Source organism: Heteronotia binoei, chromosome 9, assembly GCF_032191835.1.
Source record: "Heteronotia binoei isolate CCM8104 ecotype False Entrance Well chromosome 9, APGP_CSIRO_Hbin_v1, whole genome shotgun sequence".
NCBI lineage: Eukaryota > Metazoa > Chordata > Lepidosauria > Squamata > Gekkonidae > Heteronotia > Heteronotia binoei.
Window position 1 is genome coordinate 51,031,461 of NC_083231.1, and position 13,865 is coordinate 51,045,325.

A 13,865-nucleotide genomic window follows, 5' to 3' on the forward strand; every position below is an offset into this window, starting at 1 on the left:
CAATACTATTCCATGGAATTAAGAAACAAGGAGTGCATGTCCTTTTATGACTGAATTTGGACATCAGGATTGGAGGCATTCAATAGGAGCCATACGGTCATTTAGTTCACCAATGTTTGTTAGCACAATATCCACCAATTGATTTGTCTGTAAAATAGGACTGAGTGCTTAGAATATTCTATGGACTGCTTTGTTTATAATTATTACAGTAAAGTTTATCATAATTTTCAATAATTATCCATAGTGACTATTGTTACAATATTTATTTGTTATATGCTCCTGTTCAGTAGCAGCCCCCCTATGACAACCAGTGTGACTTAGCAGTTGCAAACTCCAGGTTGGGAAATTCTTGGGGGTGGAGTCTGGAAAGAGAGGGTTTGAGGAGGGGTGGGACCTCAGACAAGAACAATGCCATAGACTCCACACTCCAAACCAGCCATTTCCTCCCAGGGAACAATTACAACAGCTCTCCAGATGACAGACATCAGCTCATCTAGAAGTGGGAGGAAGTGAATGCCTTCACCTGAGCGGGTGGGAAGACAGCAAGGGTGGGGGGCACTTGCCCCGACCCTTTTTCTAGAGCCCATTGCATTTTTCTTCACAACAGACCTTATTCTTAGTATGCTATAATTTTACAATTAAAATATCAATGCTACTCAGTTATAAATAACCTTTGGCTATATAGCATTTGGCTGTCTGTGAATAAAATAAACTGAGCATGCAGTGCTTCATTAGCAATCATCCATTTTATTTCCAGTGAAGTAATAACTGCACAAGGCACCAGTACTTTCTTGGTTCCTTGAAATCCTAGTAATCCCCAGACTTTTTGAATGGAAAAACATTGGTATGATTTAATCTAAGTACATATAAATACAAAGAGCCAGTGTGACATGGTAGCCAGAATATTAGGCTAAGACTTGGAAGAACTGGCTCCCACTTCTGCCATGAGGTTCACTGGGTGACTCTAGGCCACTCAGTCCAACACAGCCTAATGTATCTCACAGGGTTGTTGCAAGGACAAAATGTGGGGGAATCATATGCACTGCTCTGAACTCTGTGAAAGAAGGATGGGATAAAAACAGATAGAGAGTCATTGCATCACTGAAGGGAGGTGGGATGACAGCCTGACAATTTGATGGCTCCAATTTTTGTTGAGGATTTAAAAAAAAAAAAAAGGATCCCAGAGCCTTCTCTCCTGTGATTATATCTAAATCTCATCTACATTTTGAGTGATATGCTTAATTACTCAAATGTGCCAGTTACTTTTGTCTATTTTATTATAGCATCAGGATACTGCAATGATGGTAGATACAAGTACAAATTATTGTTATATCTAAGAAATTGAAGTAGAGAATGACCTAGTGCTTCTGCAGCTGAAAAATTCTTTGTTAATTGCTAATTTAGAAATGAATGGGTTTTTCAAGATGAATGGTTTTGGTTTATTAATGTCCCAAAGTTCTAATATCACGGCATTCTCTTCCTCCTTAGTTCCTATTTTACTAGGAGAGTTCTTAAAATTAATTCCAGAAATGGATGCGTAATTTGCTGAACTCCCCATTCCATCTATTTGTATCTTTTTTCTTTTCTACATTTTCAGTGTGCATTAATAAAAAAAAACTTACATAAAAATCCTTGATGCAGTCATACCCATTATTGCATTAACATTCTTCTTGTGCTCTGTGTTAAGGCATATTGATATAAAACATGATAAAGAATTTTGATACAACTTTAAATGCAATCATATCAAGACTGCTTTTTTTTTTTTTTTTGCAGCATTGAATCAATGTGGATGGGAACATCAGTCCAAAACAGAAGGTTGATACATATATGCACACTGAAAGTGAGAAAGAACTATTAAGCCTGTATGTGTGTGCTTAAAAGGTTAAGGAAGCCCTCATACAACCCAGTTCTTTTGCCACACAGGATATCTGGAATGCTTTATGATTAACCTGCCTTGGTAATAACACATGTTTATATGTTATAGTGTGCATGCATATACAACTATTTGGCCACAGAGGAAGGCCTTGGAGGCTGAAACCTGTTTGATCTTGTTCAAGGTTATCAACCTATATTTTATTTTATTATATTTATATCCGCCCTCACCTGACGGGCTCCGGGCAGCGAACATCGGTTAAAACACCATGGAATTAAATCGTTACAATAAAATCACAATAAAATCATTACAACATCTCAAACATATATAATTCTAATCCCTCGATGGCATTATTATTAGTTCTTAATTAGCGCTATTTACCATGATGTTATTGGATGTTGTTTAGTGCATTACATTTCTGTTTGGGTTGTGTTAGGATATCAATGCTGTGGGGTGGTGAAGTATTGGCCGCCTCCACTAGATGTTAAAAGCCTGTTTAAACAGTTCTGTTTTACAGGCCCTGTGGAATTGTAGCAGTAATATTGGATTATTGGTTCTGTTTTATTGGATCAAGGTTTTTAACCTAGAAATATTAAAATATATCAAGGATTCAGGACTTCTTAGTTCAAATATTCACCACTTCAAGGGCAGATTGTGCCTATGTTTTTAAAGTACAGTTTTAGTGCACTTTATAAGAAATACATATATTTTATTAATATATTTATTTATTTATTGCTTTAGTCTTCTATTCTGCCTTCTCTGCAAGCGGACTCAGGGTGACTAACAACCAATTCAGAATATTTATGATTACAATTTAAAGTGATAAAATAGTTAAAATACATTTTATGGTGTTGTTCAGTATAGGCAGGATCTTTCTTTCTTCTGATAGTGGCCCCATAGTGATCGTAGTTCCTCAGCAATGTAGAGTGGTAGCCCTCTCCCAGTTTAGGTGTTGAAGGCCTGTCAAAATAGTTCAGTTTTACAGGCCCCAAGGAATTGAGAAGGTTCCCGCAGGGCCCTTATGGCCTCCAGGAGGGCATTCCACATTTTTGGTGCTGCCACTAAGAAGGCCCTAGTCCGTGTGGAACACAGTCTGGCCTCCCTTGGTCCGGCGATAGATAGTTGGTTTAATTTATTTCTCAAAATATTTTTTTCCCTCTCACCCCACCTTTGGGAATGCGACACATGTACATCAGTAATACAAAAGAAAATATACCCATGAACAAAAGGAAGTGAAAACCACAGGTGCACAGTGTCCCATACAAAATCCGAAATATAAAAATGGAATTCCTAGGACATCATTTTCAATTTGGAAATTAAGGCAGGTAGTTCAGAATGCCAGCATCTAGGGAGAAATTCAGATAATTTCGGAAGCATGCCTTACCATCTGTAATGACAATATATATTACCCTTTCTTGAGTAATATAAAAGATATGCATGCATATACTATGGCACCTGTATTTAATATGCTCACATTGATCAGTATACAAATTCAAGGAACAAATACCTAAAGATTTTGTCAGTATCAAAAACCATTTTGAGCATGTCTTAATTATTATTTAGGTGCTGGGTTACTTTATCATAGCAAAGGAATACTGTTGGATAACTCATGTACTTGTTTGTTTGGATTGTTTCCTAAACATAGTGTCACATCAGAGCAGGGGAGCTGTACAGAAAAATGCCTCGTCCTTCTCCTGGTTTAGAAAAAAAAGCTACAAGGTGTGATTTTCCTGTTTATGATAACTGCTTGAAAATTCCTCCTTCAATCAGTCACATACTCAGCCATTTGCATGTCTGTTCTGTCAGACAGATTGTCTCAGATGTCTCTGTTTCTGATAAGCTTTTGAAGACACGTGTGTCGAAGCCAAATGACTGTTCCACAACATTCTATAAGGGGGGAAAGAATGCTGATGCTTAAAACAGCAGTTGGGATGAAAGGAGGGAAGAATGAGTTGGGATTGTCAGGAGCCCACAAGACAAGTGAGGCTAAAAAGGATAATGAGGGCAGAGCAGTCTTCTGACATTAAGGAAGAAGATAGAAGAAACAGAGGGACTGAACTAAACCTGTACAGCAGAAGGAGGTATACAAAGAAGGAAGTGGTATAAGTGGAATAATATTTTCAGCTTAGACTGAGGGATTGTTATATAACTCTATTGTTGTTTTTGTTATTATGTTATTATATAGCCTGTGATGTTATAATTGATTTTTTTAAAATTTAGAAACAAATTATTTAAAGTTATAACTAGTGTTATCCATTTTTGACCTACAGCTTAGCATTCCACATTACTGTGTAGACATTTTCTCACTTTGATGGTTAAGGTCAAGCTGATGAGCAGAAGAATTTCATCTTTGTTAAATTCTATCTGTATACCTCTAACTAGTGAGTGAGCAGAAATATCTTTCTCTCTCTTGAAGCTTCCAAAATGAGATGTTAATGCAGGCTGCAAACTGAAGAGGAGAAAAGTGGTGCTTGTGCTTGATTTCTTCATCACAGCAGCCTACCCTCCTGTGGTATGTTTTGCCTGAGAGGCTCTTTTGATCCCCAGAGAAGCATTGTGGGAACATTTGCAAGAAAACAGCAGTTCTGACAACTTGTTCCATGGACTCTTCTGGGGTACACAACCCAATGTTTCATTTGTCAGTGCCCTGAGAAAGCTGTTATTAGGAGTTGTCATATGCATTGCCACTGATGGGGAGGTCTAAAGTTTGTGGATACTGAACATGTAAACAACCATGGGATTGTGCAAGACATGATTTTAAAACATGTTTGGGACTGAATTGTACCTAATTGCTTCTAGTCAGGGAACTAGAGCCAGCCCATCTGGAACTCCTGTCTGACCCATGAGCAACTGGTTCAAAAGAAGGGGCAGGAGGCTGCTTGGGGGGTACGAGTGAGTGGTGCCACTCTGATTGTGGCTTCAGCATGGTAGAACAACCTCATCTGCAGCAGTCAAGCAGGACTCCCTTCACTTCAGTGGCAGCCTCAATGGTAAGTTGGGAGCTGCCACAGCCACATTCATGCTGGGTTCCAAGGAGAGGTAACACATCTCTCTGCTCTGCCTGCAGTTCTGGGGATGTTGTTCCGGATGACTGCAGGAATTGGCATTTTTATGTGGGGGGGTGCAGATGATTCTCTTCTGGGGCCTGCTGGCAGCCAGTACCACTGCCATATTCATGCTCCACCCATACAGCAACTGTGCTTTGGCCCATGAAAGGGCATCCTTCGGCAGTTTTTTCCACACATCAGGGTCCTAGTCCTGCCACCAAGCACATGACTTGGGGGCTAGGTATCCGTCTCCAATAGACTGCCCAGCTGCTTTCAGCTGTAGGTGGCTGCCACCTTGGGTGGTGGGAGGAGGGGGGAAGCAATGCCTGTGATCTCCAGTAACACTGATTGTCAAGTGACTTGGGTGTAGGGTTGCCAGGTCCAACTCAGAAAATACCTGGGGACTTTGGGAGTGGAACTGAAAGACTTTGGGGGTAGAGCAGGAGATTTTCCCATTCCATAAAATAAATAAAAATACAGCAGTGCAGTTATCCTGAATACAGTCCTCACTTCCTTGTCCTCTTTTTTGCCTTGAAAGGCTTCCCTCCACTAAATGAAAGTGAACACACACACATAAACACACAAGCCCCCCTCCCAAATAAGTAATTTGCAAGCACACACTTTTGTGATCTCACTGGGCAATTTACTCACTGGAGCTGTTGAATGTAACTATCTGCTGTATTTCAATCAATTTCTTCAGACAAACAGGAAAACAAAAGCAGGCCAGCATAGGGGGTTGAGCTTTTTCCCAAGCAAACAGAGGGACTTTATTCCTCTTCCTTTCAGACAGTCACCAGGAAGACCCACGTGGCTCTATCTACTCCCCCTACCCATTCAGCTTTCCTCTTGGTCTCCCATCCAAGTACTAACTACAGGATTTAAAGGAACACACACAGTCTAAAACACGAGCAGTTTTCAGGTGTCTTCTGCCAAGCAGAAGATCTTAGGCAGACAAGAGAGATAAAAAGAGTGGATAGGGTTGCCCTACTCCCAAGTGGAGACAGGGGTCATACTCCCTATGCCCAAGATTCCAGGTTGTAGGTCCCTTGCTTTTAGCCCTGGTTCAATGGTTCATGATTCACTCTCACAAATCAGGTGAAAGGCTCTTTATTAATACAGAGACGGCAAAAACAGCTCTAATGCCTGTGCTAGCCAGGCAAAGACAATTGGAGTGCCTTTGGACTCCAAAAACAGATCAGTTAAAACCCAAATGAATCCAGACTCCAAGCACACTCCAGACCCCACAAGATGCACACAATAAAAAAGCTTTTTCCTCCTGCTCGGCTTTATCTTGGAAGCAGAGAAAAAAAGTTGTCCCATTGGCTTCCGTTGCCTTCCCCAGCCTTGCTGTTAATAAGGATGACTCAGCAGCTCTGGCAAACTAAAAATCAGACAGTTCCTGGCAAAACTTAGGTCAGTAACTTGCTTTTAATTTATTAGCTGGCTCTAAGCTGATCTCTTCCTTACACCTCCCCACACAGAAAGAGAGTGAACATCCACCTCACTCCCAGTCACTGATCAGATAGCCACCAGAGGGATTTAACAGGAGAAAGGAGAAGACCAAGACCTCATGGCTGGTGTTGCACAGGAAGTTATGCCATCATATTAGTGATGTCAAGGCAGTGTTGTGATATTTGGGCAAAATCTCTATAGAGCATCACCTGGATGTTGCTGGTGTAATAATGTCATTTTCTGTGTGATGAGTCATAGGCCTGTCATTTTCTTCTTGTAAATCCTCCCCGCCCCCCCGCACATCCCCTGCTGGTTTCTAGGAGGGACATGACAACTCTAAGAGAGGAGCCTGGCTCTTGTGTTGTTATCACTCCTAGTGAACAGGATGTGAGCTGAACTCAAGAATCCTCAGTTCTGCTGTTTTTATGCTTTGGCTTGTTTTTAATGGCCTGCTCTAGTGGATTGTGATTTATTAATCATTTGTTTCTAATGGTTTGCTTTATTTAAAATGCCTGTGTTTGAGTGATTTCGTTACTTGTAAGTCATCTCAAGCAGGTCTTAAACAGGTAAAACATAATTTTTACAGATAAATAATACATACACAACCTTTCAAGTGATATACCAGGGCTTAAAAGATCAATTTCTGTTGAGGCGAAGACCATTTTAGAGCCACAGAACATATGGGTGCCTTTTTTTTCCTTCAAAGGCTAATAGCAGCTGGTGTATCTGTGTCTGGGTGTGCTTGTGTGAAAGATTTAAGCCCTGTTTAGCTCTGCCCTAGACCAGAGCACTGCATGACTGACATGTACCTTCAAAAGATTCTGAGAGGCTCCAATAAGAGATTTCCAGTATATCTTCTATTCTAATTATAGTTCGTTTCAAGTATAGTGAATTCTATGATATTGAGCTACAAAGCTCAAAGAATAATTCTAGGAATGTATTTACTGGCACCATCATGCTAAGAGTATTGTGTACATTTTTCATACAATCACGATTAAATTGAACTTTTTAATGCAGTTTGAGTTGACTAATAAAATCAAAGCTGTTAAAGTCATGGCTTTATGACTGCTTGATAAATGTAGGCAGTCTTTTGGGTAATGTTTTCCTCCCTTTTGCCTGAAACAAATTAATTCCAAGGCTAGGGCTGCAGATCAATTTCATGATATTTAGCTTTCAGAAAATATATTTTTTAACCAAATGGAAAAGACAAGACTCTTGATATGACAAGCAGTTAAACTAAATGTAAAAAATATGATTCCCTATTATTTGCAAGCTGCCATAACTCAAAATATAAAACCTTAAAAATTGCACTCAAGTGTAGGCATTTATTAAAACAACAGTGGGTTATTGCAAAAAAATTTTTATTTTAAACCGAGCTGCAAGAGGATCCAGCTCCAGCTAAGATTGTACAGAGTTCTCAGCTCCCACCACCCCAGCTTGGTTCCAACTGAGTTGCAGGAGGAGCCCCAGCCAAGGCCCTGGTCTGACTTTTCTTGCAGCCTGTTTTAAACAAGGCTGGAGGGGAAGCCAGCCAGCCTCAAGCCAAGTTGGCAGGGCCTGTCTTATGTGCAGCGTCTTTAAAGTTTAAAGGGACCACAGAAGCCTGACAAACAGCTGAGAGGCAGGAACAATCTACTCCTGCCTCTTGCTGTTTTTAGATCTACTGATAATTCCTGAATATACCTGGGATTTTCTTGGAATTTTTTTTTTATAACCTGGATACATTTGGAAAACCAAAATATATCCCCCCCCCAAAAAAAAAACCCAATAAGGTATTTTCCAGGTCTATTTTTGGATTTTGTAGATCTGAATGCACAACCCTGGTTTTCACACATGGGAATGAGTAACTTTGGTCTGTTACAGCAGCTATGGTCATTTGCAGTGCAACTCCAAGTTCACCTTACCTAGAGTGTACCTTACCCCATTGAATAGGCCTGAGTAGGACTCTGAGCCAAGAGTGGTGTCCTGTTCCCAGTCAGGTTTGAACTGGCTTTTACTGGAAAGTTCTCAGTGGGCTGCTGCTGTGGCAGCCAAAAAAAGCCTGAGCCAATCAGCCCCTGCAGCACTTCAGGGTCTATTCAGCTTGGACTTGGGTTATGGAGATGATAGGCTTACACCCACTGGTGTCATCACCACAGCCCAAGTTCAGCACTGATGAGCTGTGAGTTTTCAGGGACCGCTTGACTCAGATTGTCCCAGGATTTTTTAAAAAATATCCCAGTTCACCCATTTTGCCAGTAGGTACAGGTTTGTGCTATTACTCATATTAAACCAGAGCAGACTGGCAGTGCAATCCTAAAGACACTTTCATAGGAGTAAGCCCTACTGAATAGATTGTGGTAGAATTCAGAGAGGACTTGCTTAGGATTGCTCTCTTTGTCTGTTTCAGTAGAGCATGCCCTGATGACAATGGTCCAGGGGTCTGAAAGAACCATTATAGAGTAATGTGAGATTATCAGATGGACAGTTCATACATGCTTAGGTACACAGTGGGACCCCTCCCAGTTACAGATCAGTGAAATTCTGCCATGAGGAGCTATTTCTGCAATGGCAATAGCAATTTCCCCAGCTGCCAGTCATGAGAACTGGTGTTGGCTGCAGAATCCTTGTACAGCAGCACTCTCCATGTATGCTGTTTCACAACTACATGAAATGGCTGAGATTTAGAGTGTAATGCCACCAACCTGTGGATGACACCAGCCCTGCTTCTGGGGAAAAAAACATTTATACATCCCAAAGTGGCTTTTCTTTTTTAAAAATGGTATTGAAATTAAGTTAAAAGAACTTGCAGGAAGGGCTGCCATCTTCAGGTAGGGAAATACCTGGAGATTTTTGGAGTGCAGCCTGAGGAGAGTAGGGTTTGGGGAGGGGAGAGACTTCAGTGGGGTATAATGCCATAGAATCCACCTTCCAAAGTGACCATTTTCTCTAGGGGATCATTGTCATCTGGAAATTGATTGCAATCCCAGGAGATCTTCAGCCACCACATGGAGGTTGGCAACCCTAGTTGCAGGTAATGGGCAATTTCATTCTAGTGACTGTTGGACTCTATATGTTTTTACATGCTTGCAGTGGGCCTTTGGCTTGCTGGCAGAGCTTCTTCTTGGCATGCAGAAGGTTCCAGTTTGGTGTAGCGGTTAAGTGCATGGACTCTTATCTGGGAGAACTGAGTTTGATTTCCCACTCCTCCACTTGCAGCTGCTGGAATGGCCTTGGGTCAGCCATAGCTCTCACCAGAGTCATCCTTGAAAGGGCAGCTTCTGTGAGGGCTCTCTCAGCCCCACCTACCTCACAGGATGTCTGTTGTGGGGGAAGAAGATAAAGGAGATTGTAAGCCACTTTGAGACTCTGATTCAGATAGAAGGGTGGGATATAAATCTACGGTCTTCTTCTTTCCCCAGCATATCCAATTAAAAAGATCAGGTAGCAGGTGATGCGAAAGATCTCATCTTGAGACCCTGGAGAGCTGCAGCCAATCTGAGTAGACAATACTGACTTTGATGGACCAAGGGTCTGATTCCGTTTAAGACAGCTTCATGTGTTCATCATGCTTAATATTTAGGAATACTTTTTAAATAGATTTTTTTTATCCGCTGATAACTATGTAATCCATCATACTTTTTTTAGAATGGTGGGAGAAAAAAAATCGAAAACTAAATAAATCCAGTGGCTATTTTCTACATATCCCACTCTTTCCAGATGCATGTACTCAGATACACTGTCATGAGCTGTCTTCAATATCACACAGGTGAGTGATATTGCTTTTATAGGCTGTGTGGTATTTTTGGTGAACGTAGGTGGGCTCTCCTGTTCTGACAGTCTGTCATGTTCTAGTGTCACTATGTCAGTCTTTGTTCTAAAATTCAAAGAACTTTCTGTAGTGATGATGATTTTCCAAGATTCTTGGACTAAGGTTTTCCTAAAAAAAAAAGAAGAAGAAGAAGATATCTGAGGTTTCCAACATTAGTACCTCAGACTGAACACACAGAGAACAAAGCTGCTGTAATGGATGGAGGTAGAGCTTAGACATTCAGCTCTCTGTTCAGCCATGAAACTGACAGGGTGATCTGGGGCCACTCTCTGTCAGCTGATGTAATTTCCAGGACTATTGTAAGGGGTGGGGGATGAAAGAGGCAGAACCTCGTTTGCCACCCTGAGCTCCTTAGAGGAAGGCTGGGATAAAAATGAATTGCAATAAACAATATTTTGCTGGTGACATTGTTGGAACAATGTATGGTTTTCATTATAAAGCATATAATAATGGAAGAAAAATAACTAGTACTTTTACATAAATCAGGTATAATGCAATGGCTTTTGCTGAATTATAGATTTAAAACACTTTGCTAAGATGCTTTAAATATGACTTTCTGAATTCTGCTTATATATCATTTTCATTTGAAAAGGGCAATGTTGTGTTCACATTCACAGGAAAGGGATGGAGGCTGTTATTAATGTGCTAGCTAGTGTATGTCAGTAGCTCTGCTGAGGGAGCCTGGAAGCTGCTCGTTTCAAATCTCACATCAGTCAGATACTTCATTGGTGTATGAACAATCTGCTGCTCAAGATCCACAAATCAGTGAGCTTCTATGGGTACAAAGGTAAGGAACAATCATGAGCAGGCCAGCTCAGAAGTAAGTCTTATGTTATTCAACAGACCTGACCTGTCCATAGGATTGCAAGTCTGATTAGCACTGTGGAAATAATAATATTGAGATCACACAACGATCTTGAAAGCAAAACTGAGGTAATCCAAATGCTTTTAAGTGTTACCCAGATGTCAAGTACATTGGATTGGAAGAGGGAACTGAGGGAGTAGATAGTCCAAGGCTGCAGGAACCACTATTGGACCACAACCATATTTGACTTGCACCCAATTATCAATGAAGGCCCAGATAGCAGCCGCTGCCAAGTCAGCCTTTTTTCATCTGAGGCGGGCCAGGCAGTTGGCCCCCTTCCTAGAGCGTCGGGACCTGGCAACAGTGATTCATGCAACGGTCACCTCGAGACTGGATTACTGTAATGCCATCTACATGGGGCTGCCTTTGTGCCGAACCCGGAAACTGCAGCTAGTGCAGAACACGGCTGCCAGACTGTTGCTGGGGCTCCCAAAGCGGGAGCACATACAGCCGGGGCTGCGTGAACTGCACTGGCTACCAGTTATATACCGGATTCGCTACAAAGTGCTGGTTATTACCTTTAAAGCCCTATATGGCCGAGGACCTGCCTACCTTAGGGACCGTCTCTCCTCGTATGAACCCCAGAGAGCACTGAGGTCAGCAGGGAAGAACCTGCTGACTATCCCCGGGCCAAAGGAGGTAAGACTCCAGAGTACCCATACCCGGGCTTTCTCTGTTATGGCCCCACAGCTGTGGAATCAGCTCCCAGAGGAAATGCGGGCTCTGCGGGACTTTGAACAGTTCCGCAGGGCCTGCAAAACCATCTTGTTCCAAACGGCCTTCACCAGCTGAAACTACTAAACTACCAAGTAAACTTGCCAGCGAATATAGCACTAAATGCACTAATGTTTTTTAGAATTTTAATGGATTTTAATTAATTGTAGTTAAATGTTATTTATTGTATAATGTATGTATAGAGTTTTTTTGTTGTTAGCCGCCCTGAGCTGCTTGGTCGGGGAGGGCGGGATACAAATAAAATGTGACTGACTGTGACTGACTGACTGACACCCAGAACAGTCAATGAAATTCTAACTTCCTTTAAAAAATAAAGTTTTGTCTTTTTTCCCTACAAGCCCCAAGTAGCTCCAGTTTGGCCTTTAAGTTGCAAATCCCAAGTTCTTTTTCTTCTCTGTCTTTCTGTAATATGTTTAACCTGTATTTGTAAGTCAACTTGAAAGCTAAATTTTTGTCAAGAATTTGCAGGATATAAATGGTTAAATAAATATACAATGAGAAGTCATTTCTTTTTCCTAAGAAAGTATAGATGTGCATGACAGATAATGAACTTTAACTGAATTCTTAACATAAAAATTCCTGGACTTTTGGATTGTTTTAAGAGGAAGATCTGTGAGAGTTAAACTGAGTACATGTTTGGTGTACATTTGAATTGTAACCATACTTATGTATTTTTCTCTCCCACTTATATTTTCTTCTTTCCTTTTCTCCTTAAAAAAGAAAAGAAAAGAAAATGTTTTGGTGCTGCTAATGCAACCCACCCTTATCCAGTTTGTGGGCCCTGACTCAATATTTGAAGACCATTGCATTAGATTACACTTTATGCCTGAATATATTTTGCATTTGCCAATAGCCCAGATATTACAGTTTCCTCCATTCTTTTGATAAGAATAAAAGATAGTAAGTAAACTGTCCTCTTTCCTTCAGGGTTGGGGACAAAGGATGGCAATAGGGGAGGAACTGTCACGATTACACCCACTTGTGTGGCATGCCACAAGGGGCAGTTCTCTCTATGTTATTTAACATCTACATGTGCCCCCTTGCCCAGAGGTTTGGACTGGGATGTCATCAGTATGTAGATGACACTGAGTGGTGATTTTGGCATGCTGATGGACAGACGCGTTCTCCAGAGCTCTGGCTCTAGCAGCGTCTGTACCGCTCAGCTTCAGGGGTCTTCTGTCAAATTGAGGATCCAGTAGAACTTCTGTCATGAGGGTTCTCAAGCAGAGGAAGCTAAAAAGGCTGTTCTCACCAAGGCTTTGCCGAGGTTTGGGCTCCTGTTTTTCACTAAGCCTGGGCTGAGCGAACGCCATTAGGCGAATCATCTGTGAACACCGGAGAGGAGGGGAAGAAAAAGTGGTGTTTGAAAAGAAAAGAAAGAGTGCTTTGAACTCCAGATTAGAGAGGAGGCATATGAAGGGATTTACCTGTCTTGTTATCTGTGTGAAGAGGAGAAACATGGAAGGAAAAAAGAAGGTTTGGAGTGGAGGGATGACTTTAGACTTGGTTTAAAACGACGGTGGTGAGTGAGTAGTGGATGAAGCAGGAGGAGGTGACCAGCAAAGCGGCAAAGATATAAAGACTTTGTAAAAAATAAAAGGAGATTTTGATAAGAGAAGAAGCAACTAACGATATATGGAAACACATGGTTGATATAGCTGGTGTACAATTCAAATTTAAGTTGGATTTAGAGACACTGTTTATTGGAAAGAAGAGGGCATGTGAGAAAGCTGGCATGAGAGACTTTTGAATTCTTTATTTCTTTATGTACTGCCTTTGAAAAAAAGGAGCAAAGATTTTGAGTTGAATATTGAGGATTCAAATGAGACTGAGAGCATGACAAGAAGAATTGTGTGGTTACAGTTGTTTTGATGGTCATTTGAACTACAAATGAACTTCTTAAAGGGACAGTAAACAAAGAGACAGCGAGCTATATGAGACTGAGATAGAGGTGCAGCATCTGAAGTGACTGAGATAATGGTGTGGCACTTAAAGTAATTAAAGAACTTAAAGGAATAGATTGCGTCAAAAGAGAGGGAAGAAGGGAAGAAGAAAGAAGAGATGTAGAAGAAGAGAAGAGGA